At 49.8% G+C, this 19,659-nt stretch overlaps 1 long non-coding RNA gene across 2 annotated transcripts in view; it reads right to left on the bottom strand.

Annotated features, from left to right (window-relative positions):
- LOC147186120 (uncharacterized) overlaps positions 1 to 18,647 on the bottom strand; it is a 30,384-nt gene extending 11,737 nt beyond the window's left edge. For both annotated transcript variants that reach the window (XR_015099226.1, XR_015099225.1), the window contains exons 1-5: positions 18,498 to 18,647; positions 16,035 to 16,091; positions 14,660 to 14,715; positions 14,481 to 14,547; positions 1,242 to 1,333 (exon numbers count right to left, since the gene is read on the bottom strand). This is a non-coding gene — a long non-coding RNA (uncharacterized LOC147186120). The remainder of the gene's footprint in view (positions 1 to 1,241; positions 1,334 to 14,480; positions 14,548 to 14,659; positions 14,716 to 16,034; positions 16,092 to 18,497) is intronic.
- Between the last annotated feature and the right edge of the window lie 1,012 nt (positions 18,648 to 19,659).

Raw genomic sequence — 19,659 nt, 5'->3', positions numbered from 1 at the left:
ACAAGCTCATTTTGCATGCGCGGTTCTGTGTCGCTTTTCTCCGTCGGGGCTGCTTCCTATAATTTAGGCCCGCTCCGTCTCTGGGGAGGCACGCGTTTATTACTCCGCCGGGGATTGGCCGCGGTGTTTAAAAATTCCATTTCATTGAGCGCGTGTCAATTTGGCCGCCGCGATTGCGCTTTGTGATGGCTCCGCACCGCCCCCGTTTGACAAAGTGCGGCGGTGACGGCGGCCAGAGGAGGCGGGGCCGTTAAAGTCACTGGGACGGCGAAAGTTTTTGCCATTCTTTAAAACTGGCTTGGGGAAATAATTTACCATGCTTAATGGCCCGTTGCAGGCTTGTTGCATGCAATTAAAGATGTAATCCATTACAGCTAAAAAAAATAATCCAAATAGGCCTGTCATAGCCACTTTTGTTCACTTATGAGAGGCAAAACAATATATTGGAACTCAACAGTCCGTAACGCCGCTGGACAAAATACGGCTATTTGTACATCCAAATTGGATTTATTCTTATCGACGGTTTAAAGCAACTTTTCAAAACCACAAAAACTTTTACCGCTTTTCTACCGAGTCATTTTTTTCTCTATCCTCCCTCTGGCGAAGCGGCATTGTGTGCAAAACTATAAAAGCGTTCTGTTTGTTGTGGGGGGGGGGGGGGGGGGGCGTAGCAAGCGCGGCAGGCGAGGCATCGGCGTCGCTCTTCGCTGGGTAAAACCAGTACTAAAAAATACTGAATTATTAATAGTTACGCTCGAGACAAAAACCGCATCTGTGATTTGCAAGATTTTCTGGTGACTAAACAAGGATAGTGGCTTTAGAGCTGAAAATTGAAAGAAAACAAAAGGAAGTATGAGACCGGTTGGTGTGCGCGAGCGCGCGCATGAAATATTCAGAGATAAAAGAGCCGAGGTGCACCCCAGCGATATTTCGCTCATTCGCCATGCAAAAAAACGGTCCTGTGGCTTTGATCAGAATTATTTGCAGATCACGCAACACCAAAAAAGGGGGGAGCGGATTATATATATATATAAAGGGGCTTGTGGAAAACAAAACTAAACATTTCTAAAGTTGCGGCCACAGCTCTCAAGAAATCTCGATTTTTAGTATAGCTGGAGACTGAACGTCCGTCAACTTTTTGCTCGTTTATCACTTGCGGCCGTCATTTTCGAAAGGGGCAGGAAAAGGCTGGCCGCGCGGCTAAAACCCAATTCCTCTTGGCGTGATGGGCGGCGCATTACCTCGTTTACCGCATGCAGGTTGGGGCCACGCTGGGTTCTTCTAGCCGGAGGCGGCGACAAATCAGCCTTCATGCTGGCGCTGCGTGAGCGGTCTGCAAATGGAAAAGAAAGAAAAAAAAAAAGGGGGGGGGGGCATGAGGAAATCGGATCAACCACAGGAACATTTTTGGATGGAAACGACAGCAACTTTAGGAAAAGATGTCCCCCGCCAAGTCGGCTCATAAACAAGAACCGTCAAGAGCGAACGTGACGTGCTTGCCACCCCGTCCTGATTTCGTACCGCTGAAGGTGACAGCGAGTCAGACTTGGCTCATAAATTGACAAGCGCGAGCCCGGCGATACACGAACGGCTTCGCGTCGCGGCTCAGGTGGCGGAGTGGCCATCTTGTTATTGGAAGATTGCTCGTTTGATCCCGCGGCTCCTCTGGAGACGCTCGCCTCTCGAAACGTGAACACTTAAATTGCTGCGGACGGGGATGAGCATGGCCGACTTCACGCGATGTCACCGGATGGATGCGCAAAGTGAAGCGGCAACAGCGGGTGGCAAATTGGTTTTTTTTTTTTTAATGTTGAGTGGACAGTCTGGAGAGACGTTCCTTACAATTGGTTCGACTATTATCCGACACAACGGCCCTGTCTTCGGATTATGAGGAGCCGGGCCGACTTAATGCTCGCACAAAATGAGAAACGGCACCGATGGGCTGACGATCGGGATCCGCGTGGCTCTTTGAGCAACGGCTATTTGAACAAAAACAGCCGCGACGACGACAACCACAGGCATATATTCTTTATCCTCTGAGACAATGACACGCCGCCTTCAACCGCCTGAAATGAAACCAAAAGCTTTGACAGCGCTCTTCAAAATTCTGGGTTGCTTCCACCCCAAAATGGAATATTGAATGTTGCACCATAAGGGGGCGAGGCGGCTCATTCGCGCTGACGCTAACATGCGGGGGGGGGGGGGGGGGGGGGGGGGTATGAAGTAGATGCATCGAGCAGAGGCTGAGGCAGAGCAAACACTGCGGCACCAGCTGCTCTCTGCAGCACCGGCATTAAGCCTGGAGGAGGTGACACTCGGCGGAAGGGGGGGGGGGGGGGGCTCGCATCAAATCTTGCTTCGCTGGACCGCCCTCGACATCTGCGCGCCCTCGAAAAAAAAAAAAGTTTGCAAACATCTGTCCTCTCCTCGCTCGCCTTTATTTGTATTGACCACAGCGCCGCCTCATTTATTTGCTCACATTTCTTCACTCTGCCGTGATATGGAAAAAAAAAAATGTGAACGTCAAATCGAAGAGATGCAGAGACGGGGGTGCGGGTGGGGGTGACCCAAAAAAGGGGGAGGTGGATTAGTCCAGCCCCCCCTTAAAACATTTCTTCGGGGGCTTCTTATAAACCAACCATCTATCTCCATTATGCCCCCCGAAATTGCTATTTGTCGCTTTGCGGGGAAGAAATAATCAATATGTCTTGTGGGGGCAGCGAGCGCATTAGAGGAAGCAAATTGATGTCTCTCGCCCCAGCGCTCCTCACTTTGCACACCGCACCACAACTAATGGGAAGCCTCAGCGGCTGCCAGACAGCGACCAGGCGAGTGCGAAACACGTGTGATTGCGCGCGTCCACGCGTGCGCGCGCCCCGCCGGCCAAGCGAGCGAATGGCTCATTTGTTAATGCGCGCACGCGCCGCCGGACGCCTCGGCCGCCGCCGCGTGTGCGTCCGCTGTGTTTGTGTGACCGGCGTTGACGCCGCCTTATCTGTCCAAGCCATCCGGCTTTAGGTCTTGGGGGCTGTCAGAGGCAGATAGCCCTGTCACCAGCCCGGCGCACCCCCCCCCCCATCCCCCCCACCCGCCGTCTCCCGAGGGCCTTGAAGGCTTCCTACAGCGAGTGACACTTCCAGAAAATCCCCCACCTGATAAGTGCGCCGCAGATGGACGTGACCGGTCCAATAGTCCATCTCCTCCGCTTTTATTTCATTCCACCTCTCCATCGCCCTCAATCTCCGCTAGCAGACGGTTAAAAAAAAAAAAAAAGCAAAAAACGATTGACTCGATTTTAGTCAAGAACCTCTTTCATTAAATCGGCTTCATGCTGCTAAATCTCTTTTGTCACCGGGTTTGCGATATCAACTCGACCGGCGCGATTAAAAAAAACTCGACGATATATATGAAGGATTTTGAAGGAGGGGGGTTGGGGGGGGATTGCGACGCGCGCGACACACGAAGCGGCAAACGACGCAAAGCGCGATACGCGAGGGGGAGGTGGGCTCGCGGCGGAATAATATCGGCGCCGCTGCATTATAACATTGAGAAATGAATATTTAAACAGCGCGGCTGATACCGTGACAGCCGCGGAATAAATTCATCTTTCTGTCATCCCCCTTCGCCAACACTCACAGAATCAATCTCCGTCGGCGACGTTTGGAGCGCTCGGACGCCATTTGAAGACACAGGCGGGGTCGGGAGTGGGGGGGTCCGCGTGGGTCAAAACGGGATTCTTGATGATCTATTTGTTGGCGGCAGAGGGCGTCGGGGGCACGTCAATCTTCATTTCGCCAGCCGGAGACATGTCGCACACGCTTGGTTACGTTCGGCGGCAAAAATCCACCGACAAGAGAATTTCGGAATATCCTTGTTGGTGATTTATTCAGGCATATAAAGGCGGAATACATTTGCGAGTATTAATAGATTCTCAAATGTCATTCCATTTTTTTTTTCTTTCTTCCTTCTCGCTGGCACGTTCCCAAAGCGAAACGGGGACGTCGGTGGAAACGAGACGCCGCAAATACAACGGCGTTTACCTGCAGACTGTGCGGATGGGGCGCGCGCGATAAAGGCTTTTTGTCACGGCAGACGCTTTAAGCTGTAATAGCGGGAAGAGCGAGGAAAAAAAAAAAAGGTGTTAATAATGCGATTAGGCTGCATTGAAGTGTCCCACTAAGCCACGGCGGGTGTGACATTGAGCCGGAATGTACAATGCAAAAGAGCCGCAGTCTAAGCCGCTTAATGGGATTCAAACATCATTAATTTGCTTTTTTTCCCCGACTTGTGTTTTTCCAACCGCAACGTGTCAAATGTCGGAAAGATAGAAGCCCCCGTGGCTGCTTATCTGCACACCGCAGCCCTGTGACAGTGCGGCGGCCGGCCCAAGGTGAACCCCCCCCCCAACCCCCGCCTTCCGCCGCCTGCGCTGTCCCTGCACAGAACAGGTTGCAGATAAAAAAAATAGAAGGGATGTACAAAGGTACGTCGTGTCTTTTTCAAAAGCGACGCGAGCCGTCATTCTCACGGTGAGCCTTTCGCTGAAGTGATTTATCCAAGACGAATACAATATCGGAATCTGTGGTTGAGAGAAATGAGCTTTTCTTATCGATCTAACACATTAGCGGCATCGCTAATTTCCGCAAAACTGTGCGTTCGCAAGCGAATGTTCTTTCTTTTCATCTCAAGTAAAATAAAATAAATAAAATTTAAAAAACTAAAAATTAAATGAATTATTTTTTACAGCTTCAAACATATCCCGTTTGAAAATCTGACTGACGATACGTCGAACGCAACCTCTGATTGTTGAACAACGGCCGCCATGTTTACGAGGCGATCGCTTCGCAAAAGAATTCGTTTTGCCTGCAGCTGAAGCGTACGACTTTCAGATACTGCTGACTCGTGCGGAATAATCCGGGTATGAATTAACTCATTCACTCCCAAAGACGTTTTTAAACGTCTTTTCAGACTTGGTCTAGAATTGGCTGGTACTAAATGAGTTTAAAAAAATGGGTTTTTTTTGCAATCTCGTGATTATTTCTTGTGCGTCGATGGGACACGGAATGAAACATGCGCAACGTAATTTTTTTTTTCTGCCGATGTGGGACTCGATTAAATGCGATTGTGTTGCGTTGACGTTCGGCCCATCAAATGTTATGGCGGCCATTTTTTTTACACCACTCAAAATATATTCACATACAAAACGACGGCACAAATCCGTAAACGGTGAAATCTGGCGATTGTAAAAGGGGAAAAAGGAAACTCTCGAGGTGTACAAATTGGCCAAATAAACTCGGCAAGCGTGCAATTCGGATACCGTTCGTCGAGCGGCGACGAGGCCAAACCGAACGTTTGAACGGGAAGCTGTTGGCTTTTGCGACCTTGAGATAAAACTTTGCTGGCACGATTTCGCTGACTTTTGAATGTCAAGTCGGGATCCCGCAGGGGCTGCGGAACCTGCTTACTGTAAAAAAATAAAATAAAAAATACAAATAAAGAGCAAAACATCTCAAAAAGTGTCTCTCTCGCTCTCAAGGCAACAATCGCCGCAGAAATAATTCCACGACCGGCAGCGCGTGACAAAACACAACAACAGCGCGGCGCTGCAGGTTAATTCGGTTCTTTGATGGATGCGGACGGCGCGGGGAGAGAAAGCCGCGGCAATTAGAAAAGACCGAGTGCGAGAGTGCCGGCTGCCGCGCGCACCGCTGGGCATAAATGAGTCGAGCAGCCGGGGCGACGCAGGCAGGGCTCGAACACAACGCCGCGGACACGCCAAAGACTCCCATTGTGCCGCTCGCTAATCCGTTTCCGCCCTAACGAGCCGCCGCCGCCGTCCAAACGCGGCCATCCAACCGCGCGCTCGTCCGCCGTCTGCCGGGCTTGGTTGGGATCCAGCGTGTTGACTTTCCGCAGCCATTTTAAGCCCCCCCCCCCCCGGCAACGCTCGCCCTCCCCCGTTTTGGAACAAAACTGGGGATGTTTTAGTGCTCAAATGAAACGAGGGAGTGCCTCTCGAATGCATTCGCCGGGTTTGCATCGACTCGAAATCTTTGGCAGCTCTTGCCCAACCAGGAAATCAGGCACCATTTAGTGGCTGGCTATCAATTCGCTCAAATCTAACTTCCAGGGGGGCACGAGGACGACTGTCACCCTTCGTACTTTTCGCTATCTCTCCCCTGCCGAGACAAAGTGCGCCTCGCGGTTTGGCCCCGCGACGCCGCCTTCTCCTCCCAGCCGCCATCAAAGTGACAAACTCGCCGGCGGGGCGACACCCACGAGGAGACAATGTGCGAGATGAGATAAAATGCGAGAAGGGGGTGGGGGCGATAAAACGTGATTGCCGAATCCTTGGGAGGAAGCGCGAGCGGCTTCAGGTGTCGGCGACGGAATGACAAACTTTGCAGGAGTGCGACATCCTCCATTTGACTCATCACTGAAATGGGCTGTCCCGCCGCTCGTCCTCATCACTCGGTCCTGATTTTGGTTTCCTCATCCGCGCTTCGTTATCCCCGATGACCTCATGCTTTCGACCTCACGTCGCGTTCGCTCTCGTCGCCAGTTCGTCACCTTCGCTGACCGTCTAACCGTTTACCAAACTTGGCCTGTCTGTTTCTTCAACAGTATCTTTTGCCTCTCGGCGGACCCGGACTAGTAATCTGTCCATCCCTGGTGGGCTGGGGCTGCTACATACGCCGCTCGGGCCACTGTTCCACGCGGCACGTGAATTTTCTTCCGACTTGTGGAATCATTTTGAAATCAGTAATTTAAGTGCGTTCGCCATTTTTATATTTAGGATCGACTTGGGTAGAAATGTACTAAAAACACTCACAGTCAGGCCTTTATATTACACAACCATATATTATTGTAAACGTCTTTTGTGTCGCATATTTTGAAGCCAAAAAGGAATCAGCAACCCCCCCGCCCCTGAGGCAAATTTTTTTGTATTCTCTCAAAATTAAAACTGAATCGCGCCGTTTCCAAAAGAGCTTAAGAATTCACAAAAACACTCAGAGGCTAAACGCATATCGGGAGCATTAATTGTGATTTCCACAGCATGCTCTCGCCTGGAATCCCACAGCTGCTTGGGTGGCTCTGAGCCCCCCCCCCCCCCGACCGACCCCCCCCCCCCTTTCACTGTCGCATTGTTGAATGCGACTGTACGCTGGCCCAAAGGCAGACGCAGTGAATATGAGCAGAACAAACTCCAGACAATAAGAAGGCTGCACATCAATAACCGCTCGGCTGTAGCTTAGCGGAGGGGGTGGCGGCGGCGGTGGGGGTGGGGGCTTATTGGTTTAATTCTCAAAATAAGCAGCGATTGGGAGGCTGCGTAAGAGCAAACAACTGAGGGGGATTGAAGGCGTTTATGTGTGTAAGCGTGTGCTCAAAATCCAATCGAGCATATTTTTCAACACGTACAGAAGGCCGAGTGCAAATATTAACACTGATTCTATTGGGAGGCAATCTGGCCGTCACCATATTGTTGTTGGCTTTTTTTCCGCACAAGCGTAAGCAAACAGAGCTGAACAGACAAGCAAGCATTGGCTTGTGTTGTTTTGCCGTCAGTTTCGATGGCTTCCGTCTTTTTTGGCGGCTGCGCCACGTCTGGCTTCTGGTTTGCTTCGATTGAATGCCGTTTTATTTGGCGCGCTTTTGTGTCGCGGAGGGCGGCGTGGCGGGGGTCATCTCATTCTTCTTGTGTGGCAGCTCATCGCGTTTTAGATTTTTTTTAAACTTTCTCCTGTTTTTAACTCATTCACTCCCAAAGACGTTTTTAAACGTCTTTTCAGACTTTGTCTAGAATTGGCTGGTTCTGAATGAGTTAATTACTTCGACACCCCCCCCCCCGAGGGGGTGCATCTGTTTCAAACAAAGTTCAAACTGTGTCAAACAAAGAGAGTTCCTCCGAGGGACTTTCCTCCATCTCGCAATTCCGATGTAGTAGTGGGCAAACTACGGCCCGCGGGCCGAATCCGGCCCCTTGGTCTTTTTAATCCGGCCCGCCGAAGGTTGGTCCACAATTAAGGTTCGATGTGAATGATTGCATTCATTTCAATTGGACTTGTATTGACAGGCATTTCACCGCCAGGTGGCGCATTGATTTGTAGTTGCAGAACACGGGGGGGGGGGGGATCTTTTCGACCACCTAGGACCTCTATATCGCTCTACTTATACTGGTCTGATCACAACCCATCTGCAGCAATGCACAGGCTAAAAGAGGGCATCAACAACACTGTTGTCATTTAAAAAAGTATATTAATACAGTACTTTCATGCTTTTGTTCTGTTGATGTTTGATATGGACTGTCAACAAATGATTTTTTTTTTTTAATGTACCATAGCTCGTGCTGACCTGGCCCTTCTGTCAAATTTTAAAAGTCAATGCGGCCCCCGAGCCCAAAAATTTGCCCACCCCTGTTTTAAACCAATCGAGCTCCCTAAATTCGCGACCAGTTTCATCGTGAGAGCTCCCCCCCCACCCGATGAATACAAACGATGCTGATTGACAACAACCCTAACACGCCCTCAAGACCGCGGCGGCGCATACACACCGACAGCTTGCTCAAGTTGTCGTATATTTTTACCCCGTTTGAACAGATGACTTTGCCGCCGTGATAATGTGAAGCCTCTATCTTCGGCGGGAGCTGTGACGTCTATTAGATCTATAAATCATGTTAGCCGGTGGATGGGGGTTTGGGGGGGGCTGCGGTGAGAGCTCAGGGTCGTAAATCTCATTACCTGAGACGGCTGGCAACACCCCCGCCCCCCGCCCGCCCCCACCGCCGCTGCTTCACACTGTCCTCAATCTCTCCCATTATCAGCTGACCTTGACCGCCAACGCAGACACTTACACTCAATCACGGCTGCTCGGGTTGCGTGCGCGTCTGTTGCGTACCTGTCGTATTTGCTTTTGTGACATTAAGGGGCTCGTGATACCCCCGCCCCTCCACCCCCCCACCCCGGTCTTTAACGAGACCGCCGGATACTTAAGGATGAAAACATCGGTTTGTTTCTGCTGCCGTCATCTTGTTACCGTCTCGCTTGGAGCGCACGCGGCCGACCGATCTGTTGACGCCGTTTGCGGAGATTTGTTAAATTAAACAGCTTACAAGTGCCCATTGCCTGAGACGTTCGAGGCGCAATAACATTTAAAGCGACGGGCGAGGAAGGTGCGAAGCGATCCAAACGCGTCACTGTAATTACGGGATGTCAGCTGATTGCGCGGGACCTTTTATTACCTTTACAGTTAGCGCGAAAAAAATAAACGAGCGGGTAAAGGCGGCAATCATACGCTGTCATTTTCTTCGCCGAGAGCCCATCAGCACCTCTCCTCTAAAAATACACCGCGCGTCTGAGGCGCACTTGCATAAATCTCATACCCGCAGGAGTGATGGAACGATCACTGCCGCTTTTCCAGAAGCACTACTTTTCCCGAAAAATGTGAAAACGTTACTTTGCTCGAGTTAGCAAGTTAGCGTATCGTTATCCTGCGATCGCATAACGTTGCGAAAAAGCTCGTGCCGGCATCGCTCCAAAATATCCATTGGATTGAATTGGATACAACTTTATCGAATGATGCAATAAGAAAAATAATAATTGGGGATGCTGACTAACAGCATCCCCAAAGGAAATTGATTAGCATGCTAACTTACCTTCATAGCTGACAGGCTTCTTTTTGCAATCAAGCATTACCGCAAATTGATTTCTACCAAAAGAGGCCTACTCAAATGTATGGAAGCTATTTTCACGGTTGAACCCCCCCCCCCAAAAAAAATGCTGACTTTAAATCTCGAGGCAATACAGCGCCACAGGGAATCAAGAAGACGAATAAGACTGCAGTCATTTAAGTGTCCAGTAGAGTTAATGGATTCACGCTCAAGCTATTTACAACGCTTGAGATTTGTGTTCGATGGCCCGTCTTGCAAACGATCCCCGTCATAGTTCCAAAACTGCTTCGGTATCATGAGCAGCGCATTTCCAAAAGGGCAATTGAAGCAGCCGACCGACCGCCTGCTAGCCAAAGATCAGGACGTGAATATGAAAACCGGATGCCGAGGGAACCGCATCGACGCCCACTCCGAGCGCAGTGCAACATTTCTCTCAGTCGGACCGGCGAGCTAAACTTTGCCAAACAACAAATCTCATGTAGGTCGCACTGGGTGAAAGCCTTTTTTTTTTTTTTTTTGGTCTAAATAAAACCCTTGGTGATAGCCTGGGCTCTTCATCTTCTCCCCGCTGCCTACGAGCGCCCGTCAAACAGACATAATGAATGTTTGACATCCAAACAGAGTCGTTTGCCGCCTGCAGTCTCAATATCTCTTCGACTCTTCTGGCTCTGTTGTCCACTTCTGCCTTGTGCCCCCCCCCCCCCCCGCCCCCCATTTTCTTTGTGTTCACCAGCTCGGTTACTCACCCAGTTAAACGCCTGAAAAAGCAATTTTTTTGCGTGCCACGAATAAAATCATTTCATATAATTCCATCTGTGGCCTGCGGAATATGACGGCGGCGTGTGCTCATGCGCCCAGCGATCCTCTATAAACAGTGAAATGATTTCACTGAAATGGAATGGGGATTTATCAAATTAAAAGAGTCCTCGTGCGGACTGGGTGATAATTTCAGTTTTCCTCTTTACATCACCCCACCCACCCACCCCCCCTTTCCTTCCTCTACTGCCTCTTAATGGATTTTCATGCCTGGAGCACATTCAGGGCCGGCGCGGGAATCTTCGGCATTATGGTATATCTGTCTGCCGCCATAATAACTTATATGACAACACTCTCAGTTATCATCCGTACCCCAAAGTGTCACCGTTCCCCTACGGAGCCTTTGGGAAGACAAGTTCCACCCCCCTCCCTGAATAATTCACCCGTAGAGAGCAATAGTTTGCCCATTGGAGAGCTGGTGAAAAGCGCATCGCATCTTTAACTGCAGGCGCCGGTTTGCCGGACGATGACAGTTTCGGTCACGTTTTGACTAACGGGCGACGACGATCGCTCGTAATTCCAGAGACATGACACCGCGGACGAGGCGAGTGAGTGTACGGTCACACCCCGAAGCAAAAGTAGCGCACGATTAACCTCGGTTAACTGCCTTAACTCATTCAGTAGTCTGAAAAGACGTTGAAAAACGTCTTTAGGAGGGAATGAGTTAAACAGCCCTGGTGATTTTCCAAGTATCGTATTTTCTGCACTAAAAGGCGCTTCAACGAATGGCCTCTTTTAAAACGGTTTCATAAATAAGGTGCATAAAAGCTACAATAGTGGCCGCGGTTGCATTATGCCTCCACTAGGTGGAGCTACGCTAAAGGGAACGCATTACAATGCAATACGGCTTTATTTATATTGAGCCTTGACAACCACTGCAGCGCTTTAAGATGAGACGTCACTGGAAAAGCGTTCCCGGCATCGCTGCCCATGATTGATGTTCTTATTGTACGGGTGGAGTGTGGAATTCGCCACATTTCACCCGCAAAGCAGCCACTTGGTGGCATTTCAATAGTGGATGAGTTTGATGTATTGCGAGAGGAAACACAATAAGGAGAGGCCCCAGCGAGCGGTTTTGATGAGGAGCTGAAGGCGACAGCCAAGCGGGTGGAGGGGAGTCCAAAAAATAATAATAAATCCTAACGGGAGACCGCTCACTGAGTGAGGGGCCAAGTGCCACTTGTCCTCGACGATAACGGAAGAAGTTTTCTCATATTCTGGAAAGCAGTACTTTTTTTTATTTTTTTTTATTTTTTTTGAGACTAGTGGAAGTAAATCCCGGCGCGCATCGAGAAAGGGTACACGTAATCACCAGTAACTTCCTCCTCCCCTCTGACTATTCCTGATTGCAAAAGTCACTCGTGGCACCATCATTCAGTTCCGCTCCGGCAGGCGCAGGAACACCTGAGGGGCACCCGAGTCGCTCGTTTGTTTTTCCTGCTTCTCTTCCATCAGAGGGGAGCGGGCCTCATTAGCGTTTTGGCCCCTGTGGGGTCCCGGAGCCCTGCAACCTACCCGGCAAAACCAACCTTGGGTTGGGAGCCCAAAACACAACAAAAAAAAAAAAGCGAGCTCACCTCCCTCATGCCCGAATCTTTACACTTCAAAAACACAATTATGCTAATGTCGGGAATCATTTGCCATTCCATCTCTGATTTAATGCGGCCTTTTAGTGGGAGAAAGCTAATTAGAAGCTTTAATTAACATGCGCGACACAAACTGGAGAGAAGTGCAAAGGAGCATGTCGATCAACGCGGGAGCGCGGCGGCGAGAGCGGCCGACGAGCGGGTGAAAGGGAGTCTGAAAGCCATGCAAATGAGACACGCGACCATCGCCGAGGGGGGGGGGGGTTGCGGATCGCCGCCGCGACGCCTTCCGTAAATATCAACGTGACCCGGGGACAGAGCGGAGTCATCTCATTAACGCTGACACAAAGGTGTCCCCCGGTACGCAGCCCGCCGGGGGGGGGGGGTCAGCAATCAATGACGCAAGCTGAACTCAACTCGGGTGCAATCATTAAGCCCCTGTCAAAGCGCGGTATTCCGGAATGCGCCATTTCCTTCAAATTGTACATGCCGAGAGTCATGCTGGACTCACCGACAAATCGCGACACGTACACAGATAAACAGGAAATGGAACAGAAGAAAAGACGGCTGAGCAGCTCCGGAGTAACAAAAACTCTTCTGTCATGTGCAGCACTTTATTTTGGAGTCAGCCGATCCTCCATTAAGTGTCTCCAGTTGCTCCAAAATGCTGCTGCCCGCCTCTTGACCGGTACTCGTGTGAGGGAGCGCATAACTCCTACTCCGGCATCGCTTCACTATTTTTTAAAGATTCTATTTTTTTGTTTTCAAAGAATTTTCTCGCCTACACCTTACCTCTGTGAGCTCGTCCGCCCCTCCGCAAGTGCTTGGTGCCTCAGTTCGGTGAAGCAAAGACTATTAGAGATACCGAGAACTAAGCGGAGGCTCAGAGGGGATCCAGCTTTTTTCCGATGCTGGTCCCTCTCTTTGGAATGAACTCCCGCTGAAAGTCAAGCGAGCCCTACCTCGCTGCCCATCTTTAAAGCTCATCTCAAAACTTTTTTTTTTTCCTTTGGATTTTGACTCAGCAGGAGACGTGATTTTTACTTTGGTTGTTCTAAAAGTACTCTGAATACAGTTTAGAAGGCTTCTTCCATCCCAAAAGCACGCCACTAAGTCGTTTTGGGCTATTTTTTGAGCAATTTATGTTGACACGAAAAAAAAATAATTTGGAAGCAAGAAATGGTTCCAAAAAATGTCTGATTATTTAAATGGGGGAAGTAAGTGGCCCTTCGGTCGTGTTTCTCGAAATTGCATGGCAACACGTTGGACCCATGAATCACCTCAGTCAGGCGGGATTAACTCGGATCGGTTTCTGCGGCTATGAAGAAAATAGTTGGAGCCACGGGGGGGGGGGGGGGGTTGGAAGATTGCAAATGGCAGATGAAAAAAGGGCAAAGTGGTGGAAATGTACTTTTTTTTCGTTGAGCAAACAAATATGACACTTTTATTGACTTTGACGAAGCTTTCAGCAACTGCAGGATAGATTTTTCCCTTTCTCTAAGAATCGCTTCACGGGCGCTCTGATATTCAATTGAAAAGATATTTTGGGGGGGGGGGGGTTATTCGCTCCCTTTATTTGCCTGCCTTAAGTGCTTTGTGTTTCTTTGGGGCGGATTTCATTAAGAGACGAAAAGTGAAGAGGATTACATTTTCTGTTGTGCCGCCTCAACTTAGATTGGCTTCGGAATATTACGCGGCGAGGGGGATATTTTTCTCCCGGATCTTTCATTTTGTTGCCGAGGAGTATTATGGATATTAGCGCCGCGTTATGTTGATTTCCTTTTTTTAAATAAATATTTGGGATTGCTTTCACCCGGAGAGTCGCAGCCACCGCCGGAGTCCCTTTTTGGTTTTTTTTTGCTAAAGCTCTCTTGGCAGAAATTTGTTGACATGTTCTCGGTTTTTGCATTAACCCTCTGGCTGTCCCACTTGGGGATTCGTGCAGCAGCAGGCGGGGGTGGCGGGAGGGGGTCCACCGGTGAAGTAAAAAGTGGAGATTCGTGGATGTTTGTACCACTTTAAAATTCATAGAAAATCTGTCCCCTCAAGTCCTGGGTGTGGGTTGCAGGATTTTTTTTTTTTTTTTAAACTCCCTCCCAGTCTGACCTTTCAGGATACTGTGCACATACAGCCGAAATAAATAAGAAATGCATGTTTTTCCCACCTGTACCGGTATTGAACGGAAGGCTGGGATTTACGAGGTGCTGAATACAGAAGCGTGGGGTGGGAAGGGGGGGGGGGGGCTTGCTATAAAACATCATCAATTCCGTCAAGGATCGTTTGTCTTGTCACGACCGAGACGTCAAACGCTGCTCGCACTCTATAATGGCTCATCGAAACTGCCATCGATCATCTCCTTTCGGGATTTTTGCGCGAAAAAGGGAGCCACTAAGGGCAGTTAGGCCCACCTGTGTGCTCTCGGGTGGGGGCGGGGTCCTCTCGGCGGTTTCCACGTCGTCGTTGCAGCGTCTGGACCTAATGGGGCAAAATTGCGGCGTTATTGGGGCGGCGACTGGACATCAAAATGTACTTTGGAAGAAATTTGGCGCGCGCGTTTCGTGGCATTGAACAACAAATGGTACTTAGCTGGTTCTGATGAAAACCCAAGGATGAGAACCGGGACCACTGCCGCAATACGGCTTCCTGTAAAAGTGAAAAATGAGCGATGGTGATGCAAAATCCAATTTCCGAAAACGAGAGGGGGCCTTTTTTTTTTTTTTATACAGGGCGCCTTCATTTTCATATCTGTCTGCGAGGGCAATAAGCTCAAGAGAATTCTCATTAAGTCTGTACACAGTATTTTATATAAAACGCTCATCTGGAAATCAATATAGTGTGCAGAGGCTGGGATAAAAATAAAAAATAAAAAAAAAAGGTCGTGTTGCTGAGGCTGGCGTCAGAAGGGCCTTTATAGTGAACTTGATTAAAAGAAAATTGCTTTCAAGTGCTCTCAGCAGGCCGCGAGGTTGAGTGGGTGAGCGCTTTCATGCGCTGCCGCTTGAGTTTGGCAAACTGGGCTCAGGAAACAAGATGAAGAAATGCCGTGAAAGCGCCCGAGGACAATGAGCGCGCGCCGGCATTGGCGACGGGGCGGCGCAACATTAGCGCCGGCGTGGCCGTCGATACGTTTTGCTTTGCGCCTCTACCGTACATCTGGGAAATCGATTGAGTTTCCTCCTTTTTTTTTTTTTTTTGGGTCTTTTTGGAGCACCACCAATGACGCTAAAATTATTTTTTTTTGGGTTGCCCTTTCTTCAAGGAGGAAGTGCGCAGTTATTGTCTGATGCCCTCTGCAATATATTGGAAATTCCTCATGATCACTGTCATTCATCAGCGGAAAACGCAGGGAAAATAAATGGCGGAGGGGAAGGCGTGCGCGAGCGATATTTGTGAGCCTGAGCCCGTCACGAACGCACCTGACAGGAATATCAGATTCAAGGGCCCCTTTAATTTTCGAGCTGTCGAGAACGGGGGAATTTATTCCCCCCTTGAAATCGGAATGACAGCCGCATATCAACCGTCTCCCTGTTTCGCCTGAAACATTCCCGCAATTGGCTTTTAATGGGACCGGGTGCCAGTGAATAATTCAACTACTTCATTTTAAAGGAGTCTGATATCTCTCCCCCCCCCCTCCCCCTGCCAGTTGCCCTTTCATATTTGAATAGGATTGTAAATCCATTACTGCGCCGGTTTTAACTTTAACAGCTGCTTTTAAAAAATTACACGGAATTGCATTGGATTTAAATATCAGCCCCCGCCGCCATAACCGGCAGCTACAGAGGGCAGGTAATGGACTGTGACTAACGGGTGCTTCTGGACCGTTAATCCGCATGAAAAAGAAAATAAAAAAATTAAAAATTGCAGATTTATTAACACATTTCTTGGCTTGTGACCTCACAAACGGTCCCTGCGAATGCCTTGAAAACCGCGATAGCACGCGGCGGCACGTTATCAGGACTTACCAGAGTCAAACAATCATCGAGACTCGTGGCGGCGCCGATCAGGAAACTGGCACACCGCTGTTGGGGAGAAATACGAAGAAGGGAGGGTTATTATTGATTTCTTTTTTGCAAGTGAGCTCCAAAAGAATGAAGAACAAGTTATGACGGCACAGCTGTGCAGGTGGAATGTTTGTTGTGTGTTGTTGTTTTTTTCCCTAGCTGTTTCTCATCGTCATGCTGAGCTAAGCTAACGGGCGGTTCACGTGAGCATCCGAGTGCGAATCGAAAGCCGACAAGCATCCTGGCCTTGATTTATTTCAGAGGCCAAAGATCTTATTTTCAGCTGACAAGCTGGACCGACTTGACATTAAGACAGAACATGCAGCCCGGAGACAGACACAGTGGGGTTGGGGAGGTCGGGGGGGGGGGGCATGGCAGGACACTCCGGTGACTGAGCTCAGACGGGCGAAACGCCCGCCCTGACAAACTCATCCGGCACGATCGATAGCTGCCGGGACGACGCGCCTTCTCGTCACGGGCCGGCGAACGCGGCGCCGCCAAAAGGTCTGCGAATGGAAGATAGGCCCCGCAAGGGAGAGACGCTTGATTTATGAGACGGAATCAAAATGGAGGCGCCCACATACGGTTGGACCGTCTTCCTGCATCATCAGTCTTCCCCCTTCCTGACCGCCTGCTGTTGTCCCCCCCCCCCCACCCCCCGTCGAGAGCGCTTGTAGCCTGAGATGAGACGGTCGACGTTACTTTTGAGTCACTGTTAGCCTCGTGCTCATCGGCAGGGACATGAAACTCGACGACGCGGATCCACTTGTGGCTACTTAGGTCGTCTAAACCTGCCAGAAAGCGGAAGAGGATTGGCGAACACGAGAACGAGTGACGGCACTGGACTGCGATCGCTTCTTAGCAGATGCTGACCGTCCTGGCGGTCCAACCGTTTCAACCCCAAGACTCTTCGCGATTGCCCGATTGAAGCCGTCTTTGCAAGTACACTCGTCCAGCGTCAAAACAGTCTCAACTTTGCCAATCGGGTATCAAATGCGCAATCTCTTGTTTGCAGTCAAACTGATTAACTCATTCACTCCCAAAGACGTTTTTAAACGTCTTTTCAGACTTCGTCGAGAATTGGCCGGTAGTGAATGAGTTAACCTCCAGAGTCTAAACGAAAGTGTAACGATGAGGCCGCAAAGGAGCTGATCAGTGAGCCGCCAGTCCAGACAGTTTGCTCCCTTTTAAGTCCTTCCAATCGACACCCACCCCACAGGCACGATGCGCAAAGACTCGCTAACTCCCATCCCCACTCCCGGGGCGTATCAATATTCATAGGTCTGCCGGGTGCATTTTTTTTTTTTTGCGATGACTGTCTCATTAGCCTTTGATTCCCTGGCGCGAGGGCCTGTCAGCGCCGACAACACAGCGGCGTTTGAAGTGCGCCGAACAGCTGCTCGCATTGATCTCCGCCCACTTTCTTTGCGCGTCGCCCGGTCCACTCTCCCGCAGATGCTGCCCACAGGCGACGATGAATACATGCATGGTGTGTGTGTGTGTGGGGGGGGGGGGGGCGCGTGGGTCCGCTAGGCTACCTTTCCCGCCTTGCGGCGCCGGCGCCCGAGCGCATACGCTCCCGGCGTGTCAATCGTCACACTCGTTTGCTGGCTAACGCGCCAAATTAGCGACATTAGTCACGCAGATGTGTCGCGCGCTTGTACGATCGTACTCATATTTCACAGACAAGCAAATCAACGGTAGATTAAGATTCACATGTTGTGTTAGATTGGACGAAGACGACCATCATCAACTATTATTTAAAAACCGGTCCAAGTCACTGCCACGTTTTGTTCTCACGACACTGACAAGTCTGATGACATCACAAAATGCACACTGGCACTGCGCTAGTCCACTCGATAGTTGCACAGCTTTCTGTAGAGCGGTATACGCCGCATAAAGAGCACATTCATCCAGTATCCAATAAAGAAATCAGGATTGAGGGAGGCGCAAGGGTCGGGGGGCGATTGCCTGCCCGCAAAACAGGTTCGGCGGATCGATGTGGCTGATCACATTAGGGTGACTTTAATGGCACTAATGAAGAGAGTGGTGGACAGATAGTGAGACCGCACGAAAAGTCTGTTGGCAGATAATCCCATTTTCACCAAGAAGGCACGCATTTATGGGTCGAGGAAAAACAGGTCCAAGCAATTCTGACAGCGAAGTTATGTTCGCACATGCAAATGAGAAACAAATAGTCATGACTGCGGTACTCTCAAGTTCAAAGGTACGAGCAACAACGCAAAGTTTTCTGCTGGGAATGTGCTATTGTTCTGAAATGCTATCAATTTTCAAATATGATTATTTCGGAAAATCAGATCTATTATTTTGCCCGACGCGCGCGCGGCTGAAAAAAATAAAAATAAAAAGACGAGCTACGGTAACGCCCCGTAAACGTAAATGACGGAAGAAGCAGGGTCGTACCTCAGAGCGGATGGATCTCTTTGCTGCAACTTCAGAGGCGGTAAAGGCGGGAACTTGTCGGCTCGGGGCTGGAGACTGAAGAGGAGATGCTGCTCCTTCGCCCTCGCCTCCTCTTTGCTTCTCGCTCAACTTGCGTCTCACTATCAAGCCTCTCTCCGATTCGCCCAACACCCCCCTCCCCAACTCCCCTTTTTTTTTTATTTCACTCCTCCCCTTGCCTAACCCGCACACCCCCCCACCCCCCGCCTCCCTTTCTCTCCTTCCTCCGACACCGCCCTGCTCCTCAAACTCAGTTTCAAATGAAAACTAGTTGTCGAAGCTTTGTTGCATTGTATAGCAAAATCCCACCATAATACAGATAAGGGACGCATAATTATCATGAGTGTGCATATGTAACAAATTATCGCATGTTGGTAATTGTATGTGACATAAGGCTATGTTTGTTATATTGACTTAAATCTAACGAGGAGAAGGGATATTTAGTGGCCAGGGCACTTCTGAAATCAATGTCGTCTCTCGTTGAAATATGATTGTGGCTAGGATGTTGGAATCGGCGTCTAATGGGCTGAGAAACAGTGCTTGGATGAAAAAAAAAAAAAGTGAGGCACTTAAGGTTTAGCAAAGTGCTTTGGGTAAAAATAAACCTCACAGCAGCTGTGCCTCTCTTCTGCTTTGAGTGGTGAATAAAATTCAGTTGTTACCTCCCAAATTTTCAGTCCAGATGACCGCTGGTGGATTCCACAGCCCATCTCGTCTTTTTCTGCGCTCCCTCTCTCCCATCGAGAGCCCTCCGCTGCCTCTGCCCCTGTTTCCATAGTGACACTTTCCCCGACTCTGGCTCCACATAATCAAGTGAGCCAGGGTGGGGGTTGCAGGCAAGCGTGGGGGAACCAGAAGCGGGGGAAGCTGAAGGAATGGCAAAGATGAGGGGAGGAAACGGGGGGCAAATAGCAGCAAATAATGAACACAGAGAACGTCAGTGATGGTTTGTCTGCGGCAAACGTCGATTTTGCCTTTCGCCGCTACTTTCGCCTCATGTTGGGTTCAGATCAGGTGCTTGACAAAGAGCGGCATATGGCTGACATAATTATCATGCTCATCAAACAACAGGGCGGCCACTTGTGCGTGGTGTCAAGCTCCCAGCAGCGAAGAGATAAATCAT

This window comes from Hippocampus guttulatus, chromosome 22, assembly GCF_054856545.1.
Source record: "Hippocampus guttulatus isolate MCC_2025c chromosome 22, RoL_Hgut_1.0, whole genome shotgun sequence".
Lineage (NCBI taxonomy): Eukaryota > Metazoa > Chordata > Actinopteri > Syngnathiformes > Syngnathidae > Hippocampus > Hippocampus guttulatus.
The sequence above is the reverse complement of the archived record's forward strand: the minus strand, read 5'-3'. Positions and strand labels throughout refer to the sequence as shown.